Source organism: Ursus maritimus, unplaced genomic scaffold (genome assembly GCF_017311325.1).
Source record: "Ursus maritimus isolate PB19 unplaced genomic scaffold, ASM1731132v1 scaffold_8, whole genome shotgun sequence".
Taxonomy (NCBI): domain Eukaryota; kingdom Metazoa; phylum Chordata; class Mammalia; order Carnivora; family Ursidae; genus Ursus; species Ursus maritimus.
The window spans coordinates 21,463,002-21,490,984 of NW_024426996.1; the positions used below are offsets into that span (position 1 = coordinate 21,463,002).

The 27,983-nt window shown below is 39.6% G+C and overlaps 1 protein-coding gene across 1 annotated transcript in view; it reads right to left on the minus strand.

Annotated features, from left to right (window-relative positions):
- The window catches only part of FRAS1 (Fraser extracellular matrix complex subunit 1), a 416,963-nt gene that overhangs the window by 274,982 nt on the left and 113,998 nt on the right, over positions 1-27,983 (minus strand). The gene's annotated exons all lie outside the window — the stretch shown is intronic.

A 27,983-nucleotide genomic window follows, 5' to 3' on the forward strand; every position in this document is an offset into this window, starting at 1 on the left:
GTGACTGGTACATAGGAAGCATTCAATAAATGTTACTTATGATTCTGGTCATTTGCCACAACCCTAACCAGTTGATGATGGTATTTTCTGTGACAGAGGGCGTAGTTGTAGCATTTAAAACTTTAGAAAATCCCTCCTGGAATCTCCAGTTTTCCAAGAGAAGGGGGAGCTACGTTTTACACAGCCTAAATGTTTATAAAATATTCCACTAGAGAGTGCTGTGGAAACTATACTCCTAGAAGAGAAAAAACAAAACAAACAAACAAAAGAGGATCTCTTCAAAATGCAGAATAAAATTAAATGCCCAGTGAATGTGCTTCATATTCCAAATTCTGAAGCAATGGAAACACAGGCTTAGTTCTGTAACTCTTCTATTTTTTACACCCAGCTTTCCATTCATTCTAACACAATCCTGTTATAGTGAAAGGACAACCTAAGAGCACCCCAATGACAAAATAACCCTCATAAATTTCTAGAGATGTTACCCACAGAAAAAAAGTTCTATAATGAATAAACAGACTGACTCATTTTTCCACTTTAAGTAAGTAAGATATAGGGAGACCCTAATATAACTTAAGTTTCTAATTATATTTTTCCTCTAAAAAATTCTGCTCTCAAAGACTTCATTTCATATTCCTAAGGCAAATGAAGAAAAACAAACATTCAAAATGTTTGCACATGAAATAAATTATTGCTATACCATTATCTCTCATATTATTTATTTTCTTGTCTTCCTCTGCAATATATCATTATCATTCTTTTACAATTAGGTTATTTGCCTCCCTCCCTTCCCAAGAGTAGAGACTATTTCTTTATATATAAGTACCTTTGTGTTCCCATAGTGACTAAAACATAGCAGGCACTTACAATGTTTTTGACTGATGGATGGATGGATATTCCCAAATTTAGATAATCACTAGCTATTTTGTGATGTAATTGCTAAAAAGCCAAATATACAGACAACAGCACTTCACTCCCCATGCTGTCCAATAAAAGTCTTGCACCTGCAGTGGCCATTTCAATACGCACTAAGATCCTGTCTTCTAGACTTATGTCTCAGTCAAGACCTTTGCTCTGAAAGGGCCCCTCTATTTCTGACTTGAATGCCAAGCTCATTCAAGTGAACATGAATAGCATGTTCCAGCTATCACGTTCCAGCATGCGAATACTGTACAGATCATTTGAAGTTCTGCTGCATGTACTTATTCCCCAACTTTCTTTTTTCCTTTTTTATTTTTCCTGTAGCCAGGCTCTTGGCAGTTGGCCTAGTTAAATTGGCCATCCAGTAAATGGTTGAGAGCTGTTCTGACACTCGCATTCAACCAGGTAAAGCCACATCCTAAAATGTCTGTTTTCAGGCCTGGTCAAGACCCTGAGTCAAAGATTTCACTACAGACAATGCAACCTCACTATTTAATGTAAAGCAGGCTCCTAAACAGGGGCGATGCCACCCTACAAAGCATTTTAGAATTTGTTTTAAAGACTGAAGATTGGGGTACTACTGGCATTTAATGGACAGGGATCATGAATTCTAGATTTCACGTCATGCAAAACACAAAGAAAAACTGTCCCACTTCCACACGACATTTGAATGTCCTACTGAACATTCATGTCAGTGAAAAATCTGTTTATAATTATCTGATTATTTACTCTAACTCTGTTTTACTTATAAACACGAAGAACTTATTGACTGGTAATAATACACACTGAATTATCCAGAACTTTAACTATCATGTAACTCAAAGAAAGATTGTATTTTTTGTTTAGAACTTTATGAAAATAACAGAGGACAAAAAAATATACTGGAAATTTTAAAATAACTATGAATATTTTATCACATAACCAGTATCCCAACCACAATTAATTTGAAATTCTAGAACAGAAAAATACAAACAAATGAAATTAATTTTGTTTAACTGCATACTGGACATAGCTCAAAGGAATATTGGTAAGTAAGAAGATAGCTCAATAGAAAAATATCCAAACTGAAGGACAAAAAAACAAAAAGTATAGAAAACAGAAAAGAGCATGGGAGACACATGAAACATGCTTCAAGGTTTAACACATGGGCAACTGAGGAAGACATGACAGAAATGGGCAGAAATAAATTTTTGAAAAAATAACAGCCCAAAACTTTCCAAGACAGAAGAAAAACATTAAGCCATAGATTCAAGAAGTAAAAGGACTATCAAGCATAATAAACATAAAGAAAATAATACCTAAGCACATCAGAGTAAGACTATGAAAAACTAACAGTAAAGAATAAAATATATTTTTCCTTTCTCTATTCCTCCTCACCCCTGGCCCCTAGCAACCACTTTCTACTCTCTGCTTATATAAGTTTGACAGGTTTTTTTTTGTTTTGTTTTGTTTTGTTTTGTTTTCAGATTCCATCCATAAGTGATATCATGTTGTGTTTGTCTTTCTCAGTCTGGTTTATTTCACTTAGCATCATGCTCTCCAAGTTGATCTATATTGTCACAAATGATAGGATTTCCTTCTTTTTAAAGGCTGAATAATATCCCAGTGTGTGTATGTGTGTATGTGTGTGTGTGTGTGTGTGTATGTGTGTGTGTGTGTATGTGTGTGTGTGTGTATGTGTGTGTGTATGTGTGTGTGTGTGTGTGTGTGTGTGTACCACATTTTCTTTATTTATTCATCCACTGACAGTCACTTAAGTTGCTTCCATACAGAAAAATCTTCAAATCTATAGAGGGGTGGAGAATTATATTCAAAGAAGAACAATAAATCTGATAGCCAACTTCTCCACAAAAAATGATGGAAGTCATAAAACAAATCTTTAAAGTGATAAATGAAAACAATCACTAAGTGAATTCTATACCCAGCAAAAATAGCCTTCAAAAATTAAAAATGAAATGAAGACACTTTAAATTAATAAAACTTATGAGAATTTGTCACCCGCAGATCTGAACATAAAAAAAAGTAAAGGAAGTTCTTCAGGCAAAATGAAAATGATTGTAGATGGAAACATAGCAATGTCAGAAGGAATCAAGAGTAAAGGAGAGGGCATATGTGTGGGTAAATCCAAAAAAATAACTGTACAAAACAAAAATAATAATATTTTGTGGCATTTAAAATATATGTAGATACAAACTGCATAGCAATAACACATAAGACAGCAAAGGGTTAAATAAAAAATAAAGTGTTTTAAGATCCTAGTTGGGAAGAGATAAAATAATTAATACATGTTATAATCTCTAGGATTATCACTAAAAGAAATAGTAAAAGCATGTATATAACTAACAAGCTAAAAGATGGGGATATGAATTTTGGATTGATCCAAAAGAAGAAAAGAGAGAAAAAAGAATCATAGAACAGAAGAACAAACAGAAAACAAACAGTAAGATAGTAAATATAAACCTTCAAATATCAGTAATTACACTGAATGAAAATGTTAAAAGATAAAGGTTGTCAGATTGGATAAAAACAGTACAGTGGATCCAATAACATTGAGAACCATTATTATAAAGTATCAGTTAAATGTCTCAGAGATAAAGCCCCAATTTGTGTATATGTATACATAGACTGCCTCATTCAAAATGGAATTTCGGAGACTAAATCTTTCAACAGTTCAAGTCACCAAGAATTTATAGAGGATTTATCATTCTGCTAGTCAAGTGGGAGATACAGAAAAGTACAATCCCGTCCCTTACATGTATATGCACATGAACTTGAAATACAGTTGAAGAAGCAAGATTTTTTAAAACAATTAGGGAACAAAGGAAAAGAATAATTGGAAAGAGAACCAAGTACAGAAAAAGAGCACTGGACTAGGAGTTAGAACCTGCCTTCAGCAAGCTGGCTAGACAAGTCATTTGCCAGAACCTCAGATTCTTCCTCCATAAAAGTCAGAGGTTAGGTCACAGTGTCCAGAATCTGGAGGTGAATTCTGGAGTCATACATCTGGGAGTTGGAATCCAGCTCCCTGCCTAGTTACAGAACCTTAAGACAATTATCCTGACAGCCTTGGTTTACTTTTACATAAAAAGAATAAAGATAATAAAATATCTTTATGGAGGAATATTAGGAGGGTAAATTAGATAACACATTTTCAGTTCCTCAGCACAGTGCCCAACACTTACAGGGTAGAACAGAGGCTCCCATTTCTCCATCCTTGGACCTTTCCTGTGCTCCAGATAAATCTCTATATGACCTCTGTTTCTCGGAGGGATCGCCACCGTACACTTCTGCGCAGAAGTTATAAAGCAGTTCATCATCTGCTGGATTTTTTTTCTCATGTGTGCATTTCATGACCAAGTTCATCAATATACAACCACTCCTAATGTGCAAGCAAGTTAGAAAGCTTACTTTTCAAAATAAGATATCATTAAGATAATGCATTAAAAAGAATCAAACATATAACTTTCCAAACCCCATTTTATAATGTCCATTTTAAAATGTCATTACACAAGTTATATGTCCATACAGTAACCACAGCTATTTTTTACTAAGGAACTACTACACGCATATATTACACATATGTGTGTGTCTTCTATATACCTATATGTGTATATTATAGGTACGTATACATGCATATATACACCTATAACATACATATTACATAGAAATGTGTGTATATGTGTATGTATTTACATGTAACATTTAATCCTTGTAAAAATCCTGTTAATTACTAAATTATTGCTTCTGTCTTACAAAAAAAAGAAAAGAAAAAGAAACCAAAATTTTAAAAATTGTTTGGTGACATATTACCTGGGAAATCCAGAGTATGAAGCCAGGACTGCTTGGTTTCAAGAACCATGCTCTTTCAACTAAAAAATAATTGTTCTGGAGAGAACAGCTCTCGACAGGTTTGTGCATAACTGATCAACTGACCTAATTGACTTTGGCTGCTGTTGCCATCTCCACCCCACCTCCTTGCAGCCGGCAAGGATTTCTGTGCAGGAGGGAAGCTGGGACCAACAAAGGTAGCCAGCCCTGCCTCAGCAACCTTATTCTCAATATCTTACTCAAGATCTGAAGCTTCTAAGGAAACAAAAACAGCTTCTCCTCTGGAAATGTGTGAGGAAGCTTTCTATAAAGCCACATGGCATAATAAAGTAATAATGATATGGTAACAGAACTGTACCAGACAACACTGCACAAATCAACCCTCTTAATCTTGGCAAATGAGAAGAGTACACTAATTACATAGCTGCTGCTATTTCCATTTCCTGGGTTAAGAGTGGAAATATTCTTCTAAAGTTCTAACTCAGAGATGGTAAACAGGTTTTCTCACACATGCCAGCTCTGCAAAAGAAAAACACACTTAAAATGCTGTGTTGAGGAGGATTCTGAAGCTCCGTCCTGGCAGGTTAAGTGAGAAAGGTCACTATCGTACGCCATGGACTCAGGGTTAAGTCGTGGGGAAGAGCGAAGTTCCCCTTGCCATACGATCCCACATACTACAGCCCACATAATCTACCCTGAAGTATGGTTCACCACTGTCACTCCGTTCACGAATTAAAGTGGAAAAAAACAGAAAAGAAAAGACAAAAGAAAGCCAGCTTGGTTAGCTTTCCAAAACCACGGAGACGATTAACTTTAAAGACGAACTAATGAACTACATTTTACTTTCCTTATTTTTCCATTAATCTATTCAGCTCTTTCCAGACATGTAAACCCTCCCTCCTTCATAAGTAGTTTACAAATGGGCTTCTGTTCTGCACCAGCTACTGTTCCCCAGAACATCCTGGCACAGGCCACGACTGGCATATGAGGTTAGCATCTTCACCTCTGGGAACGTGGATTCCACCCCCATTCCAAACCAAGAGGAAATTAACTGCCAGTTCTGATGGGAATGACATATTGACTAAGTACTTAAACGAAGCAATCCACTCCCGCAGTCAGCAAAATACACAGTAGTTGTATTCTCTAACAACGTAAGAATGCTTGATTAGATTTGATTTGCTTCAAGCCTCACTGTTTGCCAGAAAGCCACTAAAGAGAAGCAGGTATCAGGTGTCTCTGAGGAAGACCCTCCCAGGGTTCACTGTTAAATCCAGAGGCAGAACCCAGAGCAATTACACTTCTGGTACAATTACCAGCATCACCCACTCCCTGCCAAGTGAGGAGACTTGGCAGCTGAATAATACAGCTTTCATTTTACATTTCCACTCCAATTAGCTGACAGTACTAGTCAATTGGCTGAATCAAACAAAATGCAAGGGAAGTTGAAAGGCCTCTATGTGGTTTACAGCACTGTGCCTTTGAGAACAATGAAGAGATGAAAGGGACTGAAAAGAGAATTAGGGGACCCACCGCAACAAAAGGGCAGGTTGCAAAAAACCCACAGGTGGTACGTATGGTTCAAATGGTGCACCGGAGATATTTAAGCTTAACACCCGTCCCACCTACTGTTTGTTTGACTAATGGCAAGAGAATTAAATCACTCCTATAAGGTCTGGCTGGGACTCATTAACATTGCACAGTTATATATACATGCAAAAGCACACATTCTCCCGAGAACTAGCCTCTCCAGTCCTGCCACACAGTCAACATTTACAGAGAAGTTATTGAACTGAATGTGAAGTCTCACTAGTGTTTAGGGGCTGTGAAAGGAATAGGAGACGAGGAGTTTTGAGGTGCGGGAGAGGGGGAGTCACAATCTCACCAATGAGATGAAATGCATACAGGAAACAAGGAAACCACAGAGTGGACAGCAGGGGTGATGGGGAAGGTGAGGCAGTAACTCTGAATCACTGAACCATTACAACCTGCTGACCAGAGCCACAGTCCTGGGTGAATCCCACAGAGGGGTTCTAATAGATTCCACTGGAGTTTTCAGAAGTTCCGGCTGGAAACTCTTCCAGAGCTGAGTAGAATCAACCAGTGCCTCAGGCCCAGGAATAGTCCAGACTGAACCCGGCAAGGCTCCGCAGTGCCGCCCTGCTCTCCTGTATTCTCCCAGAGCTTACAGGAGGCTAATTACAGCCCTTGCAAACAGCCTGGGAGAGTCCTGTCTGGTCACACTGTGGACAAGCCTAAAATTTCCTGCCCCATTGGGGGAATGATTCCTTTAAAGACAGAACATACAGTATAATTTGTTTCCTGGGCTTCATCCAAAATACACTATTTCAGCCTTTATCCATTTGGGGCCCTGTGATTGATATTTAATCCGTGCTGAAGAGGTTTTGTGATCTTGCCCTAAAGCTGAATGCCACGTGTGGGAAAGAGGAAGTGCTCATTTGCAGATCAGGGTTTGCCACCCTCTTCTTGGTGGCTGGGGTCTTACAACTCTCTGTAGATCCGCATGTCCACAAAGCACATGCTCCCCGCACACGGGGTGGCTCGCCCTGGACACTAACACAGAGGGATGCTAAAGCCAGGCTAGTGCAGAGAATGACATGAGGTAGGACAACTCCTACCAAGTCTTTAAATAGCATGCTACTTAGCTGATCTGCATAAGTAAAGAAAGGACAGATGCAAATTTGTAAGGTTTCTAATACATGTGCAAAATACCCTCACCGGTAACTTTACTTCAAATATCAATTGATCAGCCCAGAAGTTGTTTACTATCCCATCAACTTTGCATACATACAAGAGTTTGTTGCAGAGAAGGAAAAAAAAATCTTAAAACCCTGCCAGAGACCACTAAAAAACTTGGTATTTTTAATCTTTGTAGTAAGTTCTATATTCCCACTTTTTTTTTTTAGTTTAAAAAAAGATAGCTGGCCACGTATTATTTTTTATAATAAACATGGGCTAATTCCTTTAAAAAAAAAAAAGAAAAGGAAAAAGAAAAAGGAAAAAATGCTACTAGTATTGTTGAAATTTCTGAAAGTTTGCATACCTTGAGAAGTTGAGATGAGCTCCTAAATAAAATGACTGGATAAAGAGGAAGCAGGTAAAGTCAAAGATGCAGTAACCCCATACCTCCAACTTAGATGACCTCTGGATTAGATGATTTACTCTCCAACAGGCTCTGACACCTTATTGCTTTGACTCTTCCCTTAATTCAAGTAGACCATACTGAACATGAGAAACGTGCTAACAATTTTCTCCATTTGGTTCTGGAAAAAAATATCTTGTCCACAGTACAGGAAAATCACCACTACACTTAAGGACAGGTTCATAGCTATAAACGTAGCAAATAACATATTTTTTGAGACGTGCCTAGACTTGCCTCAACTTGGGCTTTGTGGTCCATACGGTATCTGTCCTAACTACTCAATTCAACTTTTTCAATGTAGCAGAAAATAGCCATAGGCAATATGTAAGTGAATCAGCAGGTTGTGTTCAAGTAAAATTTTATTTACGGGCACTGACCTATCATTTTCATGAGATATTTTTCTTCTGATTTTTCAACCATTTAAAAATATAAAACCCATCTTTAGCTTGCCAGCCATAGACTGGGTTTGTCCTACAAGCTCTAGCTGGGCAACACCTGATTGACTGCATCAAAAAAAAAAAAAAAGAGAGAGAGAGAGAGAGGAAAAGAATTGGTCAACAAAATAGATTGCGTTTGTATCATTCCAGAGGGATAAGTGAAGGATGGCCTTTAAGGTTCTACAGCAAAATAGCACCTTTTGGTCAATTTGGAGTTGATAACATGAGAGGAATCTTGAAAAAGTTAATCACCTACTCCAGATCACATCACTCCTGTCCCTTGACTCTTGGGCCTACTGATAAAATTCTAGCCACTGTAACCGTCCTTGAGCTGTACTAGAAGATATGGGACGAGCAAGATTGTCATCCCAGCTGTCAGGAAGAATGATGGGCCGTCATTACCTGATTCTAGACTGAAATGAAAAGTATTAGTGCTTGGATACCTGCCTATCACAAAGCAATGCAACTCATTTTCTGCAGAGAAAACAAAAGGAGCTAACTTCTGCCAATGAAAAGATCCATTCATGAAATTTATTATCTATGGAGTGGCAGCAAAAATAGGCCCAACGAAATGTTAAGTTCCAAATTTGTAGCAGCAAGGCAATTACTTATCTTGACATCTCAAGTAAACTCTGGAGAAAGCTCAACCTTCTCCACAAAGTTTATTATTGTTCCTCAAGGATGAAACAGATACCTCACACAAATCTATTTTAAATCCAACATGTTATTTAGATGTTTAATCAATTTGACCTGGCAGATGGCTCTTTTAAAAGCTTTTTTAAAATACGTCTTTGTTTAAGTAGTGTGTTATCAATTGTTGCTAAGGCTAGATGAAAAAGCAATTAGGAAATATATTATTTGTGTTTCAACTTCCGCTATTTATAAGCAGATAATACTTTTTTATTTGTTTAAAAATTTTTCAATGTTCTGATTTTCTAAAACAATGTCTCTTTGGTGTGAAGTAAAACACACTCATGAAAATTCAAAGAGAATTCATTTGCTAATAGACAAAAATGGTCTTAAATGAGGTAGAACTTCATTCTTAAACAAGCAAGTAATTCATTCTGATAAAAGATGTATAAATAGGACCACAATTCATGGATATGTTAATTGTTCTTCCCTAATAAGAACATTATATAGCTTTTGGTTTATAGCATGAAAAAATAAAATCACCTTCAAGATGAGAAAGAGAAAAATCAGCAAAAGAATGCAATTACCAGACAAGCACCTCCTGAATTACAGCTGGAGCTGAAATCCCATATTAGCGAAAATGAAGCCTGAAACAGACAATGTTCCCTCTGTGAGGAGAGAAAGGAATATGTCTTCTGTAATTTACAAATACTATTTTGTGAATTGAAGGGATAAAGAATTCATTTTAATGACCATTTCCTAAGAAATCTCACATTTTATATTTGAAAAATCACAAAAAGAGTAGGCAGGGGTCAGAATTTGTCGAGGCAAGCAACCTACATGTTTCACCTTTTCTTCATCCCCAACAGTTGATTAGTTTCCCCTTCGTCCCCATAGGATAAGGGTGGCAAGTGGGTTGTTCTGGGTCTGGAGAGGTTCAGGACCATCATTTATTTCAAGATCTCTAGGAAGACTGGTTTGATTGATTCTGGGGCTAACCCTTCAGAATTTTAAGAACAGGGTCAAAAGGACGGTGGGTCTAAAAATTCTACAGAGTACTTCTCTTAGATCTGCCCTTAGACAAGATCCAAGAGTTAAGTCATAACCTGAGTTTCAACCAAGTATCATAAGGCAAACAATGTGCATTTGACTATCGGTCCCGACATAATCCCCTTGATGTCACTCCTACAACTGTCCACCCCTGACTTAGTGTTGCAGTATTCAGATAATGAACTGAGCTGTACTAGGAAAAATTGTAGTCTATTCTTCTCCAGAATAGCTTGAACAAATCATAGCAAACGTAACATATTTCCAGATATACTCAAAACTCACGACACTCTATGAACAAAAAGTGAGTTTTAAGGAAGCATAGTGTGCTGTATTTTAAACACAGATCCTTCTAAGACTGTTCCCTTCTCTCTATGTATATTTTCCAAAACAAAGCTTAGGAATCAAAGAGATATGACCACGATGGATGGAATCATTATATTTCACTCAGTGAAATATTAACTTACAATAATTTATATTTTTGATGTGTGTGTGTAAGAGAGAGAGAGAGAGAGAGAGATCTTTTAAGTTCATAAGTGAGAGGGGATAGAAACTTGCAATAGCTATTGTCCAGTGAACTAATGCCTAGAATCTGACACAGTACCAAGTGAAATTATTCATCCAGATGGCAGTGATAATAGCAACAGATTCCGCCGACCTTGAGGAACTGCCTTCATAGGTAACAAAATAAACATAGGGACAAGCAGACAAAACACAGGAGGGGAAGAAGGCAATATCTCATCTCGATACTGAGTCTTCAATCTGCCCCCATCTCTCCGGCTCCAGCGTCACCTCCACTCCAGGTCACCCTCATCTCTCACCTGGGCTATGGCTCCCATAAGTAGACCTGACAGCACACTCCTCTTCCAGACACACCCTTCAATAATCTTCCCCACAGCAACCAGACTGAGCTTCTTAAAACACAAATTAGATCATACCTTTCTCACACTCAAACATGTCAATGGATTTTCAATGCTCTTAACAAAAAATCCAAATTCTTTACCATGGCCTGCCAGGTCCCTGCTCTGGCTTCACTCCTCTCTGCTCCCCTCTCCACAGAAGTCAGATGGGCTCCTTGGGAATGCTTTCCTCTGACCAGGTGTCCTCTGGCCTCAGCACAGTCTCCCCCTTCTCCTGACCAGTCTCCTTCTCACTCTGAAGGTGTCACCTCCTCATCTATGTCCTCCTGACTACCCTCCTCAGTAGGCCCCTATTCTTCTCTACCATGGTTTCCTGTTTCCTTTCATGGCACCAGAACGACTGGAAATCATTCTGTTGTCTGTTTCACTCCCCAGAAGGTAAGATGCTGAGAGCTTAAACCATGCCTGCTTTGTTTGCTGCTGAACCGCCAGTACTTAGAACTGTGGTTAGTTGTGGAATGAGAGAATAAATTACGTCCCTCCCATTCCTCCTTCCTTCCCTTTCTCTCTCCTATCATAATGAAGGTCTCCAAGAAATATACCACTCACCAAAGAATATATTCTTAGTTGGCTCATTCATTAAATAATTCCTTCATACATACATTCACTCTCAGATTTACTCATTTGTAATAAATATATATTGAGCCTCTACTTGTTCAAATCATGGGAAGAAAGGCAGGAAAAGAAGTATTGGATATGCTAGTGTGTTTTGACTAAAAATATAGAACAATAGGTAAATTAATCTATACTGAGTTAATTTAAATAGGAACATGGGCCAGATGTTTGAAAGAGAAGCCTTCTGGAATATATCTAGACAGGCCTGAGGTCCCAACCATTTTTTTTTTTTAGATCTTTTATTTATTTATTTGAGGGAGGGAGAGAGAGAGAGTGAGAGAGAGGGAACAAGCAGGGCGTAGTAGCAGAGGGAGAGGGAGAAGCAGACTCCCTGCTGAGCAGGGAGCCCAATGTGGGGCTTGATCCACTCAGGCTCACCCTGAGATCATGACCTAAGCTGAAGGCAGACGCTTAACTGAGTCACCCAGGTACCCCTGAGGTCCCATCCATTTTATGGAGAAAAACAACTTGTTTCTCTTCAATTTAATTTTCATTCATTCATTCATTCATTTGTTCATTCATTTAATTGTTTAACAAATATCTACACTGTGTCTCAAGCACTATACCAAATGGTGGCCATACCAATGGCAAATGGCACAGCAGGTCAAGGAGAAAAAGTGCCCAGGATTTGAAAGATATAATGAAATGGCATTTTAGGTCCTGCAGTAACCTCAGGGAAGGATAGTACTCAACCAATGGTAGGCACCCAAAATACAAGGAAACAACATATTCCAGAACAAGAAAAGAAGTTTTCACCTAAAGAACGTGTTGTACACACCCATGTTTACAGCAGCACAAGAGCCAAAATGTGGAAGCAACCCAAGTAACCATCAACAGATGAATGGATAAACAAAATGTGGTGTATACATATAGTGGAATAGTAGTCAGCCTTAAAAAGCAAGGCAATTCTGGCACATGCTACAACATGGATGAACCTTGAGGACACTATGCTAAGTGAAACAGGCCAGTCGCAAGAGACCAAGACTGTATAATTTCACTTATATGAGATACCTAGAGTAGTCAAATTCATAGAGACAGAAAGTAGAACGATGGCTGCCAGGGCGTGGGGGTAATAGAGAATGGGAAATTAATTGTTTCGTACAGAGTTTCAGTTTTCCAAGATGAAAAGAGTTTTGTGGATCGGTTGCCAATGTAAATATACTCAACACTACTGAACTGTACACTTAAAAATGGTTAAGATGGTAAATTTTATGTTATGCAAATTTTACTGTTATTTAAAAAACCATTTTATAGACCACAGTGAAGTTAAGCAGAGTAGCTGAGATAGCCATGAGGTGTGTTCTAAACTTCAGTTCTTTCTGCATGAGAAAGGCAGCTGACACACCGGCTAGTGACTGACTGCTTTAGGGAAGATGGCACCTCTGACGTGATCGTTAATTTCAAGGAACACAGACTCCCGGATCATAGCGTCTAGGAGGACAGTCTTTATGCAAAGAAAGCTCTCTCTTTGTCCCCTAATTCTGTGACAAGGGCTCCTCAGTTCATTCAAGGCTGCTGAGAAATGACTGGCTAGTAATGCTGTGTGAGGACAAACAAATTAAAATAAATGGCAAGCAAAAGCCAGGTAAGGGCTCCACAGCTCACTTGACTAACAGCACATACTATTTCTCTTGGTTATGAATGAGTAAATTAATTGGTCTTGGCACAAGCAACTTATTGGCTTGAGGAAAATTTCCGCCGTAAAATCAAAAACACTCTTCACATGCAGCCCTCAAGGAAGTCTGCAATGTATCCGTGAAGGGTGCAGCTTTTATCAAGATGTCTGTGGGATGTTCAGACACAATAAAGGATTTGCTTTCAAATTCTCCAGCAAAAAATAAAAAGTGGGAAAATATTAATAATTCTTGAACCTAAATAAAGGCTGCATAGGGTTCATTATATTATTCTAATTTTGTATTTACCTATTTTTCTGTAATAAAATTTATTTTTAAAATGTGCACGTGGCAGAACAATTTATGATAGGCTGTAGATGACTTCAAGACAGACACAGAATTTAGATTATTCCTAACCCATCAAGATACTATAAAATTAAGCAGGAAAATTTATTGCTGATAGAATGTTATGGTGCCTTTGCCCAAATGAGTCACAGAACACAAGTGTACAGGCTGGGAAAGGGAGAAAGAAATAAGAAAGGAGACTTCTAGCCTTTGTCTTTTTCAGCTATAGCAACCAAATACACTAGGGGAGCCACGACAGTGAAGTCAGCTCCCCCCCATCAAATCCCCATAGCCAACTACTTTCCTGAGGGTGCAGAGACCTTATTGTCTCACACTCCAGCTTTGTTCTAAATCCAATGGCAAACATAAATAACAAACCCAACACCTATTAAAGTTGTCCATGCACACATGTAATTACACATGAATGTTTCTAACTTGAAAAAGCACCCACTTTGTGGTTGATTAACTTTCAATCTTAGAAGGTCACAATCAATGAAGATTGAACAAAAGCAATAGAAGGAAATTTTCCCCTGGTCAAGGAGAATGCTCATTAAATGTTTGCTGAGTTAACTAATTAAATAAATAATTATTTAAAGCCATCCTGGTGACTGTCTACTGCCTTCTTCCTCTCTGTGGTTTCCATATTTGATACAGAAACCAGTTAAAGTTTCACCCTTTAAAAGTTCATATTCTTCCAGCAATCAACTACAGCTGTTATACACTTTAATAATATTTATCCTGATTATAAAAGCTCTACATGATTAGTCTGGAAAACTTGGGAAATACAACATGAATAAAAGACCCAAAATAACCACTTTCATTCATGTTGGTTTCCTTCATTCATACCTTATAGAGACAAACAAAAGAAATAAATGTCCTAAGGAGAGATGCTGGTAAAAAAAAAAAAAAAAAAAGCAACAACAACAAAAAAAACTAACTTTCAGTTATAAGATGAGTAAGTTCTGGGGATCTGATGCACAGCATGGTAGCTGTAGCTGGTCTGTATACTTGAAATTTGCTAAGAGAGTAGATTTTGGCATTCCCACTATACATACACACAAAATTGGTAACTGTGTGAAGTGATGGATGTGTTTATTAACCTGACTGTGATAATCACTTCACAATATATGTGTATATCAGATCACCACACTGTACACTTTTAATATATACAATTTTGTCAATTATACCTTGGGGTATAAGGCTGGGAGGGAATAAGAAATAATGTCCCAGCTTCTTTTGCTGCTAGATGTGTTCATCTGGCTGTTCCAGACACTGGCAAGTCAATGGAACGACGTGTGTAACTTAGGGGAAATGTCCAAGTGAATAGAAGAAAGAGACACATATCCTATTATGCCTATTTCCCTTAGAATGCATATGTGGGGGTAGAATGCATATGTCTTTGTAACATAAATCAACAGGATGGAAGAAGTCTGAGTCCCCCAAACTATGCCGCGCTCTAGTCCTGGTAGGCCACTCAGACCTCAACCTTCAGGCTGAAAGCATTTACTTCTCCAGCTGCCAGAAGCGCTGGCTGGAAATTGGTCTTAGCTGAGGGGAGCCGCCCTATAATGTTCCTCCACTACAGGTAGCCTGCATGTAGGGACTGATCTACAAGGAAGTGCAACCACGAGTCTCTTCGCCTGGATGCATGATGAACTCTGAATAGCCATCCCAACTCCAGAGCTTCCCTTGAGATCAGCTGAGGTCTCTACTGATAACTCTCTATTGCATCACAGTTCAACTTCTTTCTACTCCACATCACTTTCCTCACTCTCACAGGTGTTTTCTCCAAGAGTACTCAACAATAAAACACCTGCACACCCATTTTCATTCCACTTCTCAGAAAAACTAGCCTTAGCCAATAAGCCACTGTTATTTGTTCTGTTAAAGCAAGTCGTATCTGTATTTTAACTAATTCAAGTACCTATTATGTGCTAAGCTCAGGGCTGGAAATTCTAAGTTAGGACACATTTTTGACCTCATGAGCACGGAAAATGCCATGTAGTGAAAGGCATGTGAATAAAAAATAAATAAGTATGGTTATAGAGATTTGACCATCCTTGGTCTTACAGATACCACCAGGCTTGCCCCATAACACGCTCAATGAAGAAAAAGTCGGTCTTCTTCCCACGTCTCAACATCTTTGCATGCTCATTCCCTGGTTCCCTTAGGACAGACCTCTAATTCGTTCCTTCAGACAATCTGTTCAGATATCCTTCCTTGATTTGCCAGCCTTGCCCTTCCTCAAGCTCCTTTGACTCAAGCTCTCTCTTGATTTTGAGAGATAGCCCACATGTATAGCCCACAGCTCCAGATTAGAGGCACGGCGCCAGACCTAGGAGAACAGAAGGTGTGAGCACAAATGCAAGATGATTTCTTCACAGAGAAGCTAACATCTTAGTCAAGACTTGAAGGATAGGTAAGAATTTTGAGAAGGTGACAATAATCAAATTTTACATAATTTTGAAAAGTATTGTTTAGCCAATGTTTGCTACATAATTACAATAGCCAAAATGTGGAAACGACATTCATGAATAGATGAATGGATAAACAAAATGTGGTCTATCCACACAATGGAATATTATTCAGCCATAAAAAGGAATGAGGTTCTGACACATGCTACAACATGGATGAATCCTGAAGACATTGTACTAAGTCAAATAAGCCAGACACAAAAGGACAAATACGGTATGATTCCACTTACATGAAATATCTAGAACAGACAAATCCACAAAGATAATAGATTAAAGGTGACCAGGGGCTGGGGGTGGGGGTGACTGCTTAACAGTACAGAGGTTCTGTTTGGGGTAATGAAGAAGTTTTGGGGAATAAATAATGATGACAGTTGCATATTGTGAATGTAATTAATGCCATTGATTGTTCACTTAAAAATGGCTCAAATGACAACTTTTATGTTATATATATATTATTTTACCACAATAAAAAATCATTTCCAAAAAATAAAAGCATCACTTAATGTGAAAGCTGTACTTCAGTCCAAGTCCAAGAAACAATCTGATGAAGTGAAACAAGTGCCCCGAGACCCTGGGACCCTGACGCTGAGCGCTCTGAGGGGAGAGAACATGGGGTGAAGCCGGAGGGGAAAGGGGCTCAGGCAAACATGTGCCACGGTGCCACCTCCCTGCACTTTCTCCACAGACCCTGTGTGATCCTAACAATCACAGATGTTTCATGACAGCTAAATTTTAGTCACAGATTAGCGATCATATTAGTTTGAAGGCAGTGTTTCAGTCACTTTTTTTAAGTGTCAGAATCAGCCTCCAGCCTCCCTGTTTTTTCAATGACATCATATAAACTTTTCCAAGTGACTTCTTTTCTTTTTTAAAATTTATTGAGGAACGGCATGTGTACAGTAACTGCACACAGTGCACTGACCTTCTGTGTGCGGCTCCACGATGACTTTACATATACAAACAGCCACGTAACCACCATGCAGGTCTAGGCAGAGAACCCCAGAAGTCTCCTTCATGCCCCTTCCCCGTCCATAACCCACCCCTTCCTGAAATCTATTCTGACTTCTACACGTATCAGTTTGTTGTGTCAGGTAATTGCTTTCAAGATGAAACTTCTCACTATAATGCAAGCACCTGCCTTCTTCTTTGCCAGCAAGTCCCACTGTACCCTACAGAGGGGCCACAATGCCCACCATCATATGTACATTGGGAAGAGAAAGCTTGCATCACACTGAGAGGAAACTGCTTGTGCATTTGAAGCTGTGGTCCTCAGAGCACGTGGACATGGGATGCCCATAGACTCTCCACTTTGCATGCCCAGGAGGAAAGCAGCTTATTGCTTTTCTTACTGCCACCTAACAGACCCTATGATTTTATAACCTAACAACACACTGGCTTCTGCCAAGAGCTCTGACTCCTACGATCTCCTTGCTCTGCCATGACTGTGTGCATGTAATTCATTTCCCTTCCCTCTTTCTCAGATGCTGCCACACGAGGCAAACCTATTTCCTATAATTGCATCATCCTTTTCATTGGCAAGGACAGGACAATGGCACATGAACCATCCCTATGGCCCCAATTTCTCAGGGCAGGCAAGCGTCCCTGAGATATGAAGAGCTTGGGGTGGAAGAAAGCAAAGCAAAAAGCTGAGAGACTATACAGAAGTCAGGAAAGCAATCAGAATACCCGCTTCCAAGATGAGTGTCTACTTGCTGGCAGCCAGGCACTGTATCTGTTGCTGAGGCTCCAAAGTGACCTAGATGCAGGCCTGAAGGAACCCAGTGCGAGAACAAGCAGTAAGTTTAAATACAAAACTTATCAGAGTGGGTAATTTACATACAAGGTGATGATTGCTAGGACAGAGATATGCGGGATTTAGAATGGGAAACAGAGACAGGGCCCTCAGGCCAGCTTGGGGAGCAGAGGCTCTGGGAAATAGTAATACCCGGACTGAGTCTTAGAAGCAGTTAAATGTGGGGGCTGGGGAGCAGAGAAGGAGGCAGAATAAGCAGTTCCAGGAAGAGGGAAGTGTGGGAACACAGAGAGAGGCAGGAAATGGCATGGGTTTGGGGTCTGCTACCACCACATAAAGGGCAAGGCCAGGACTAGCAAGAGATGAGGTGAGTGAACTCAGCAGAGCCAGGGCAAGGATGTAAAGAGCTCAGGTAACTCAGCTATGTGAACCCCAAACAGGACACAGAGAAGCACTGGGAACTAGGACACAGGGAATGAAAGGGTGTGGAGTCAATGAGCTATTCTGGAAGACACAGGCCTTTGTTCAGCTTGGTTGGAAGGCAGGCCAGCAGTGAAGAACGTAAACGAAATTAGCCTCCTTGGATTTACGCAGAAGCAAATACTCCTCTTAATTAAGAGCAGTTGTTTTCAAAGGTCAGTTTCAATGAGTCCTGCAGCTAGGACCCTCACAATAACAAACAAATATCCAGAGGGCTCCTGAGGGGTTAAGAATCTGTCTTCAGACCCATAGAAATGCACAAACCTTAGATAAAAGAAATCCAGACGATGGCCACAGACTTGAACCTCTATCAAGTCTTCTCCAACCCCTTCAAATAACCCTTCGGTGATGATGCTCCCTTTGTGGATGTAAAATCTACTGGATTAAAGCTCATGTTAATTGCTTGGGAAACTCCCTAAATCTTCTAGCCGAGGACCATGAAACATTCTTGACTTGGCAATACATTTTCAAAACCAGTATCTCCTCTTAGAACGTGTTTATTTCTGCAAAGGGACAATTCTACCTATTTAATGTCAGGTCTTCCTGGTTTCAATTTCAGAAGGTGGCACCTTTTGGCCTGCATTTCTAAAGATACCTCCGATCTGGGACACTTACCCCCAGTCTCCATATGGCACAGAGGAAGGAATGAGGGACCACCTCTGTAGGTAGTATCTAGTGGACCTCAGGCAAGACATCTATCTTCTCTGGCCCTATTTTTTTTAACTTTTGAATAAAAACTCCCTAGACCACATGATTTCTCAAGTGCCTTCTGGTTCTGACACTGCTTCCTGAGACAATTTCCTACTAAGGTGAAAATTACTAATGACAAATAGTTACCCAAAACCATAGAGACTGGAGGAGGCATGGGGATGAAGGCACTAACACATTAAGGGAAAAAAAAGAGCCACTCATGGGTGAAAGGGGGAAGAGAGACAGGAGAAAAAGGCCAGAGCCTCTGGTCCCGGCAGAAAACAGATGGCTCACTCCAACAACGACACTGAGGAAAAGGTAAGACAGAGACTACTGACAACACTGTATGCAGAGTATAGGGAACCCCAGGCAACAGAAAGGAGCAAGGTAACCATTACCGCCACTAGGCCTGAAGGGACATGGGGGAGAAAACCAGAAGAGCTGTGGACTTCGGAAGCAGAGGAACTCAACTAACCACAGACAACTCACAGGGTGGGAGGTGCCGGAATAAGTACCCCACCTCACTCTTCTGCAGCCCTCCCATTTCCTGCCAGTACCTCCCACTGCTTACACCTAACTGGAAGCCAAAGGGGAAAAGGCCCATCAATGCAAGATATCCACCTCCAGAATAGCAGAACAGAGGGAACGGTAGTTCTGGAAGGACGAATGGAAAATACCAACCAACATACTTTGCCTACTACGCAGTTAGATCCCTGTGGCCCTGTCTAGGCAGGTGTAATGTGATCATCAGTAGATCACTGCCAGCCTTCGGCAGGGGTGATCGGTGCTGTGATAAGGTAAGGAACAAGTTGGGTCAGAACCAGGAATGTTGGAGCAAGAGTGGACTTGTTCCCTATAGTTTCAGAGAAAGAGTAAATAGGGAAAAGAGGGTAAATAAGACCTGAGAACTCTTAGAAGGTGAGGGTAATTCCAAGAGGTTGCCTGAAAACCAAAATCCAGAGAGACAAGCCATGAACGACCTGGGAAGTCAGGTACTACATTAAGATGAATTCCAGTAAGTGGGTTACCGCTTGTTTCAACAGGTGTTCATGGGACTGTGGGCCCCTAATGTCACCACAAGATGTCTTCCCAAGAGTCCAAGGAGCTTTTTACTAAGGGACTCTGATACTTAGCCCTTCTGAGGGTACAAATATTCAGGCGAGTAGCGTTACACATACCCTAAGTACAGTGGAGAAAACTCATAATACAGCAAAATCTCATTCATTCATGAGTGACTGCATTTGAATTTGAGACACCTCAGAAGACTAGGTTAAGGATTTTCAAAAACTGTGAGTAAATGTTTTAACTACTGAACAGAACAAAGTGTGTGAAGCGCTTTAGGGGCAATGACGTACATGTGAATAATAGGTATTCAAATTACCTATTGTATGGATGTACTGTCCATTTTTCTCTGTTCAGTAGGACCTAAACTAGGCACTGCTTTTCCTTAAAAGGATACTTCTACATTGTATGAAGCTGAGAAAGTCATGGACGAATAGCCACACTTTTAAAACTTGTTCACCTGGAAGACTTGTTATAGTGAGCATGTGTTACTTTGTAATAAATTACAGATGTAAAAAAAGTTCAATATATATAAATAAGCAGTGATTTTTTTTAAAAAAATACAGTTCTACCCCCCTTTCTTTGACTTATTTCACTTAGCATTATCTCCTCCAGTCCCGTCCGTATTGCAGCAAATGTGTAATCAATCTTTTTGATAGCTGAGTAATATTCCATTGTATATACGGACCACATCTTCTTAATCCAGTCATCTGTTGAAGGGCATATTGGCTCCTTCCATGATTTAGCTATTGTGGACAATGCTGCTATGAACATTGGGGTGCATATGGCCCTTCTCTTCACTACGTCTGTATCTTTGTAGTGCAATGGCTGGATCATAGGGTAGCTCAATTTTTAACTTTTTAAGGGACCTCCACACTGTTTACCAGAGTGGCTGTACCAGCTTGCATTCCCACCAACAATGTAGGAGGGATCCCCTTTCTCCACATCCTCTCCAACAATTGTTGTTTCTTGCCTTGTCTATTTTTGCCATTCTAACTGGCGTAAGGTGGTATCTCAGTGTGGTTTTGATTTGAATTTCCCTGATGGCTAATGATGTTGAACATTTTTTCATGTGTCTGTTAGCCATCTGTATGTCTTCATTGGAAAAGTGTCTGTTCATATCTTCTGCCCATTTTATGATTTGTTTATTTGTTTCTTGCGTATTGAGTTTGAGAAGTTCTTTGTAGATCTTGGATACCAGTCTTTTATCTGTAGTGTCATTTGCAAATATCTTCTCCCATTCCATGGGCTGCCTCTTAGTTTTTTTGACTGTTTCCTTGGCTGTGCAGAAGCTTTTTATCTTGATGAAGTCCCACAAGTTCATTTTATCTTTTGTTTCTTTTGCCTTTGGAAATGTGTCATGAAAAAGGTTGCTGTGGCTGATGTTGTAGAGGTTGCTGCCTATGCTCTCCTCTAGGATTTTGATGGATTCCTGTCTCACATCGAGGTCTTTCATCCATTTGGAGTTTATCTTTGTGTATGGTATGAGAGAGTGGTCAAATTTCATTCTTTTGCATGTAGCTGTCCAATTTTCCCAGCACCATTTATTGAAGAGACTGTCTTTTCTCCACCGGATGTTTTTTCCTGCTTTATCAAAGATTAGTTGCCCAAAGAGCTGAGGGTTCTCTATTCTGTTCCATTGGTCTATGTGTCTGTTTTTGTGCCAGTACCATGCTGTCTTTGTGATCACAGCTTTATAGTACAACTTGAAATCCGGCATTGTGATGCCCCCAGCTTTGTTTTTCCTTTTCAACACTTCCTTGGCGATTCGTGGCCTTTTCTGGTTCCACACAAATTTAAGGGCTGTTTGTTCCAGTTCTTTGAAAAATGTCATTGGTATTTTGATCGGGATAGCATTGAAAGTGTAGATTGCTCTGGGTAGCATGGACATTTTAACTATGTTAATTCTTCCGATCCATGAGCATGGAATATTTTTCCATCTTTTTGTGTCTTCTTCAATGTCTTTCAAGAGTGATTTGTAGTTTCTAGAATATAGATCCTATACGTCTCTGGTTAAGTTAATTCCAAGATAACGTATGATTTTTGGTGCTATTGTAAATGGGATGGATTCCCTAATTTCTCTTTCTTCAGTTTCATTGTTCGTGTATAGAAATGCAACTGATTTCTGAACATTGATTTTGTATCCCGCCACATTACTGAATTGCTCTATAACTTCTAGGGGGGGTAATCAGAAGGGGGAATGAAGCATGAGAGAATATGGACTCTGAGAAACAAACTGAGGGCTTCAGAGGGGAGGGGGTGGGGGAATGGGATAGGCTGGTGATGGGTAGTAAGGAGGGCACGTATTGCATGGTGCACTGGGTGTTATACGCAACTAATGAATCATCGAACTTTACATCAAAAACCAGGGATGTACTGTATGGTGACTAACGTAATATAACAAAAAAAATATTATTATAAAAAAAATCATGAAGGTGGAACACAAAAATTAATAAATAAATAATAAAATAAAAAAATAAAAAATACAGTTCTACAAATGAAAATTTTCATCAATGAAGATATATCTAAAAACCTGAATTGGGAAGGCTTGACACTGCATTTGCTCCACATTCATATACCCCACATATCCCCTTGAATGTGGAGGAAATAGTATCAGTTGGAGAAAATTATAATGACCTGGTCTCTCAATCTTGAGCCTTGAGACCTGAATTCTTTTCAAACTTCTCACGTTAAATTTGCTTATTACTTCAGCTCACTGAACTAGTTTCTTGAGAAGTAAAATAAAATAACAATATTTACTTCACAGACTATTGCCAGGATTATAGAAGGAACCAGAAGCAAGTGTCTAATATTACTAAATTTCCCCCCCCCTTTAAAAGCATAAGAAACTTAAGGCTAGTATTTCTACATATTTTTGAAACATGTCGAGGTATCAAGGTTATATTTCTCCCATTTACATGAAAAATAATATACTTTAAAAGCTTCCCTATCTCTGTAGGTCTAAACATTTCCTACGAACCTTTACTTATCTGAGACAGCCTAAAAGGTAAACAAAGTCTTTAATTAGGCATAGATCTAGGAGTATTATTATCATTTTGGCAATTTCGTTTCTGCTGCATTCTTGTTGTCCCTGGATTAGTTTCCAAAAGAGCACAACAAAAGAAAAGGAAAAGTATGAATCGAGGTAATTTTGGCATTCCATTTCATTTCCGGACTTTGCACTTGAGAGCAAGGATTTGATTTCAAGGCTTAATGGGTGGGTTTGGAGAAAATTCCTTTCATTTCTTAATGAATGGCTTAAAACATCAGAGTGTATATTGCAGTTATTTAGCGAAAACTATACATTTGGGTTAATTTTTTAAAATAACTATTCCAACTGGCGCCTGTTTCTTCATACCCCCTTCCAATCTTTGACTAGGTCAGAGTTGTTCCTAGGCTCATGGTTCTCAGCAATGTCACGGTCACAAATGGCAGCAACGAACACAGTTGCACCATTTTCACAAAGGAGGCAGGACATTCCCAGGGGCCAGAAAGAGGGGCAATGGGTCCCTTCCTTCATCTTCTACCCCCATTAGACTGGATGTCAGGAGACCTGGACTCCAGTCCTAGTTAACTCATCTGTAAGATAGTTAGACTAAACTTTCCCTAGACCCCCTTGAATGCCATGACTTTACAATCCCCTCCAGACATTCCTCTTAAAATACTTGAATAAGTTTGTTTAGTTCTCCTGACAAACAAAAGATGAAATGTGAGAGAACACTGGCACAAGAGGTGTATTCTCACAAATTTTATCTGAACTTACTTTTCTAAAAGGTAATGATATAATTACAGCATCATAGAAATGCCCTTTGAGTAATATATTAGTTTCCTATGGCTGCTGTAAAAAAAATAAAAAATAAAAAAAAAATCACAATTTAGTAGCTTACAATGCCACAAATTTATTCTTTTATAGTTCTGGAGGTCAGAAATGTGGAATCAGTTTCATGAGCTAAAGTCTAGCTATTGGCCAGGCTAGTTCTTTCTTCAGGTTCTGAGGGGAGAATCTGTATCCTTGCCTTTTTCATTTTCTAGTGGCCACCTGCATTTCTCGGCTTTTGGCCCCTTCCTCCACCTTCAAAGCACATTGCTCTAGTCATTGCTTTCAACACCACTTCCTCTCCTCTTCTCTAGTGGAAACTCCCTAGGCCTCCCTCCTGGAAGGACCCTAGTGATTGCATGACTGAGCCCACCTGGAGATTCCAAGGTAATCCATCTCCCATCTCCAAATCCCTAACTCAATCAAATTTGCAAAGTTCCTTGTGCCATATAAGGATTATATGGCATAGTAGGGGCTTAGGATGTGAATAACTTGGGGTGTTATAACTCAACCTTATCACAGCTAGATATTCGTGATCATTATTTTTAAAACATTAAGCTGTCCCCTAATGTAATGCATTTGGAATTTTGGATACAGTGGACCCCAAAAGGCCTAAGAGCCCAGACTGACATTTTTCTTTTCCTTCCCTGGGCTCCATCTCAAGCAGAGGAGGGCCAGGGAGTGACCTGGAGAAAAAAGAGTCTTCAAGTTCAACTAAAGTTCCACTGTGCATGTACTTGGAGGGCCTTCTCAGCAGATTCTCTCTTACACATATGTTCTACTGAAAACTGGCACCTGTCACTGATCCTTAAATACAGAAAAGGAAGAAACACTTGATGGAGAAGACGTAGCTCAAAACATATCAATCTGTGTTCACTCTGAAACTAAATCAGATAGAACCTTTCTTTCTGATTTTTAAAGAAAACACAATCCAAATAGGTAGTCAACTTAAAGGGCCTTCTCCTTCATGCAAAGCACTCTGTGGACGGTAGGTGGAAATAGATTTTTAAAAATCAGTGCTAAAAGCCAGGGAAAGCTTTATAAAACTGCATGATAATGATCCCAGAAATCAGTCTAGACTCTTACAATGGTTCTTGAAAATGAATTGAATGGTCCTTCAACCTCACTGATAATTATGCCCTTAAAGGGGATAGCTTTATTTTAACGTACTTTATCCCTTTAGTTAGTAGTTACCTTAATTGACAACTGCGATTTCTGTATGAATGGAGATTAACCACATTTACTTCAGGGGGGAAAAAAAAAATCACTTATTTCGCCTCAGGCAAAATGAAAGCCTCTCCCAGCCAACTCCACAATGTGGCTGCATAGTACTCCACTGTGTGTCTGTTTGGGTAACCGGTACTCCGTGGATCTCCTTATCTGTGGTAGTTACGTCCTAAAGAGCCTCCACAAACACTGAAGAGCAAAACTGAACCATTGCTCCCAGGGAAAACACAGGGTGGGGTTCCTGCAGGCCTCTGGTAAAATCTTTTCATCAGCCAATCAATACATAACCTTATTTTATGTGTTTCTCTTTAAAGACACCTTATTTAATATATACTGTTGATTCGTTCTCATGGAACTCACAAGCCAACAGTGCTGTAACTCATTCCTGAATGAAGCTTATCTAATGCTCGTCTTTTCTCCCCCTCAAGCATATCCTTCCTGCGTAGGAGCACTAGCTAGCCCTTCAGAGCTATGCTTGGAGGCCATTTTAAACAGCAAAATCGCCACCAAAAAGCACGAAAATCCAGAAAACATGGCACCAAATAGACCACAAAAATTATACTTGTTTACAGGATGAGAAGTGAAACAGGAAGGCAGAGTGTCTCCTTGTCTGACCTCAGCTGCGAACATGCCTGTCAAGTGACTCAAAATTCTTCATCTCTCTGCTCATGTCCGTGAATAACTGTGAAAGTGCCTTGAGTATTGATTCGGGAGTTACAAATAAATTTTAGCAAGGAGGTGAATTCGCAAATATGGAATCCATGAATGATGAGAATACACTGTACTATATCTTGTAGGAAACACCTCCAACTTCTTTATCCCTTAGTCACCCCTAAGTCACTCACCAATCCACTGTGAGCTTTCGCTGTTCCTAACGTCCAGCAACACTGACCCTGTTTTAGCACATATTATTGCCTATCAGTCACGTGGTAAAATTCCTAGCTGCCACAGAGGAAGCACTCAATTAATATTTGTTAAATAAATCAAACCACTTTGGCTGACCCTAAAGGAAGCTTTAAAACAGGTCTATGTTATTTCCAATACCTTAAGTACCAAACACCATCATTAATCTAAAAGAATGGTAGCTTACGATGAAGAAACAGTACACCCCTGAGGAAAGAATATGACACCTGCCTCCAACTCCTCAATGTACTCAGGATCTTCCCTGGGTACAGTCTTACCCTGGAACAGTCACACACACACAACGAAGAAAGCCCCCATCACTGCCCAGGGCACAGTCCAAGGAGAAGAAAGTGTGATGTTAGAGAGATGAGAAGCCAGAGCAAAGCAGAAGTAGTCAAATCACTAGTTCCCAGCCACAGGGACAGTAAAAGCAGCACTGCCCACGTAGTGACACCCCTGTCTGGGGCAGTATTTCTCCAACTGTGCCCCTGAGGAGCCTGCTTGCTAGCATATGCAGATTTCATGTTCTACACCAGACCGAACAAAACAAAACCTCTAAGGGCAGATCCAGAAAGCTGAATTTTGAGCATGCTTCCTGCTGATGCTTATGTAAACCTACGTCTCGGAGTCACTGCTCCATCTTGATGGAGAGTGTGGAGGCACAAGTCTTGGTTGTTGAGAAACCTCAGTTTATAGGCCCGATCCACTTAGCCAAGGAACACTGAACCCCTACTCTCATCTGTAAATATGAGGATAATACAATACTTATTTTACAGAGTTGTTCTACCATGACATTATTGACATTTTGGACTGGAAAACCGCTTTCAGTGAGGGTTGTCCTGTGCATGGGAGGATGTCTGGCAGGATCTGTGGCCTCTACCCACCAGATGCCAAGAGCAACCCCCCAGTAGTGACAATCAAAGTTATTTCCAGACATTGACAAATGTCCCCTGGGGAGGGAAGGGCAAAGTCATTACTGCTTGAAACCCACTGGTTTAAAGTATTGTTGGACCTAATAAATGTGACAGGGCCTGACATATGAAAGGCTATTGATAAATGTTTATTTTCTTTCTTCTCCCTCCACTCACAGTGGATCTTGTGAGAAGAGAGGCTCCGACAGTTTTTAAGAAGGTCCTCAATGTTCTTTGTATTTCTGATACCTCCTTTGTTTCTCATTAGTGACACTTTAAATCCTGGCTTTGTAGTCAGCTAAAATGAGCAGGCGATTCGACTACAAAGTTAACTAGATTTTGCTCTTAATACCACAGATTTTCAGAAGCAATTGGTTGAGTCTTAACTTTAGAATTCTTGCACATCACATGGAGAGGGGTGGATAGGGGTTAGAGCTCGAAGCTCTTACAACACTCTCAGAATTAATCTGACAACAGGTCTTTCATAGGCCAGTTCCACAGCTCTCCAGGAAAAGCACTAAAACATCGCAGTGCATGGCCCATGGACTTTTCAGCCAAAGCATGCAAAGCAAGTCAAGACTTTCCATCCATGAAGCAAAGAGGTTGGACTAAAGCCTCAAGTTTCTCTAAAATTCCATAAACTTTTAAAAATTCTATGATTCCAATCAATTGCTAATACTTTGTTGCTCTACCTAGCTCCTACTTGTGAATAATTTCGTACTTTTAGGAATGATACTTAATCAGATAACTATAATACTTTAACATTTACTCCATAAACATTTCATTAAAGTAACAGTTCTTGAGCGTCTAGTTTGTGAAAAGCTCCAGTCTTTCCACCAACACCAAAAAAGATACGACATGGTTTCTGACCCGAAGAAGAAGAGGCAGCCACACAGACCAAAAACTAAATAAAAACCAAAATGAAATATGTGTTCTGTGCAAATACAGTAAGAATAAATCTGAAATCAGAAAAAGATGAACAAAAGTTCAAATAGTTATGTTCTAAAGAAAGGAATGGTTGAAAACAAAGCAGTTAAGGAAAAAAGAAAAAGATTTTCACCTGGCCTTCCAGACTCAGGAACAAACCAGACAAAGGTAAACCCAAGGCATGCTGGAAACTGCAAGTTACAACATTCCCATCACTGTCTCC